Here is a 2,165-nt window from a genome sequence, read left to right as displayed (position 1 = left end):
ATCAGTGGATGGAAGATCTTTCTCTGTCTTTCCTTCCCTCTGCCTTTCAATTAAAAAAAAATCTTTTTTTAAAAGGTGGAAATGGTCCTACCTCTTCTTTCTCCTCTCCCTTCCAGGGCAATTTCCCATCTCACCTTCAATTTTCGAAGTAATGAACTGTCCCCATCCTGATAGTTGACTACGTGGCCTCCTCTCTCAATTCTCCTCCTTAGTTTGCAAGTGGAGATGCCATGAGGACTGCGATGACACACAGCACTGATTGCCATGCTCATGTGCAACATATACTCAACAGACTTCAAAGAAGGAAGAGGATAAATGCAAGTGCAAGGGCTAATGTTCCAGAAGCAACCAGGACCTCTAGAAATGGGCAAGCAAAGGAACTGCCCCTGGAGGGATGGCCCAGGCGGGAGAGGGGGCTAGATCCAGGCTCTGATGCTGGACATGCATCTGAGAGTCCCCTGTGTCTACCCCGAAGGCACAGGTTGGGGTGCTTCCCTGGGTCACCCAATAAAGGGTGGCAGAGGCTCACCCAAGCCTCTTACAAGGTTGGGATCTCCCAGGCATGTTCTGTCCATTCCCTTGTTGCCTCTGCATGTCCCTGGGCTGGCTGGGAGAGGGACAGCACTGCCCTGCTCTCAAGTTAAGTCTACAGGAGGGGACCCGTGGCCAGCGCCCAACAGGAAGGATTAGGAAGTCAGAGCATGGAGGAGCTGAGGTGCTTTGGCCCACACTCTCATTCAGGTACCTCCTGGGTGCCCTGGCAGGCCAAAGGCAAGGTCAAGGCCAACTGCTGCTCATGGTGACAGCTCTAGCAGCATTGGGTGTAGGCATGGTTCCCTGATCCCACCATGGGTTCCTGCTCACCTCCGCTGGCCCCACTAGCTCTGCACGGGAAACGTGACCAGAAGATGACAACCAAAGAACCGAAGACAAGGACTTTGGTCCTGAGTGCGGCTTCCCATTGCTTTTCCTTTAGGGCCTGGGAGGAAGCTGCCTTTCCTTGGCCATGGCCCCAAGGAGATGTGCCAGGTGGTGGTCATACTCATCAGATCCTCACTGTGGCATCTTTGCTTCTGGATGCCTGGACATAGCAGGTGCAATCCTGGCAAACAGGGAAGTAGGTTTACCTGAATCCTAAGCTGGAAGTGAAAGGTGTGGAGTGGGGCTCTCAGTCACATTGCCAGCTCCTGTGATGCCCACCCCCCCATGCACCTTGCAGGTGACTGGTACCCAGGCTGTGGCACAGCAGTAGAATTGTGGCACCAGGTTCCAGACCCCCCTCCCACTGCTCACACCCACGATATTCAGGATCCTTGAGAGAGGCATGGGCCGCCCCCACCCAGCCCCTTGGAGAGTTAGAGAATACCCCAGCTGCCATGGACACAGCCCTGGGTTTCTTCCAACAGGTGGCATTGGAACAGCTTCTCTTTGAGCAGCAAATGACTGTGAAGTCTTTTCCTTCTGGTCCATTTTTTTTTGTTATTGTTGTTTTGTTTTTTAATCTTTGACATCGCCATTTGACAGCCAAGGAAATTGAGGCTCAAAGACGTTGGTTCGTCTCGACTCTCCCAGCTACAAGGTGGCTGGTGGGGACTCTAGGTAGGCATGAGTCTCTCTGCGGCCTGCCATGCTTGGCCACCATGAGCTCTGAGGTGCACAGTATAAGCTGGGGTGCTTTGAATGCGAAGTAGAGCTTGGCGATCGAGTTGAATGACTTGCTGAAACTGTAGGCGAAGCACCAGGCACCTGTGGTTCTAAGTGTAGCCAGCCGCCTTTTCTCTTGGAAAGCACCTCTGTTGGCTGGGCTGGCTCAGGCAGAAATTCACCTCTGGAGCTTGCAAAGCTGCACAGCTGTGTCGTGTGGGTGTGTGAGTGCTGCACGCCAGTCCTTCTCGGCACCTGTGGCCTTGTCAGAGGTATGCAGCTTGCTGCTTCTCAAGGTCCTTCCTGCCTTTAGGCTGACCCTGTCTCTGCACCTGATTCGCAGTTTTGGATGTGTGACAAGGACGGGGTTCATGCTACATGTTGGTTATGCCCCTTCTGTTCTCTTGACACCTTCCACCCAAGCCCAGGAAGTATGAGAAAGAGGGGTGGGTCCAAGGAGCTCCCTGCTGTGAGCTCAGGGCCTGGACCCCTGCCACCTCCAGGGTGGAACTCCCTCCACG

This window comes from Ochotona curzoniae, unplaced genomic scaffold (genome assembly GCF_017591425.1).
Source record: "Ochotona curzoniae isolate NIBS_2020 unplaced genomic scaffold, NIBS_Ocur_1.0 contig_66, whole genome shotgun sequence".
Lineage (NCBI taxonomy): Eukaryota > Metazoa > Chordata > Mammalia > Lagomorpha > Ochotonidae > Ochotona > Ochotona curzoniae.
This window is presented reverse-complemented; position numbering follows the sequence as displayed.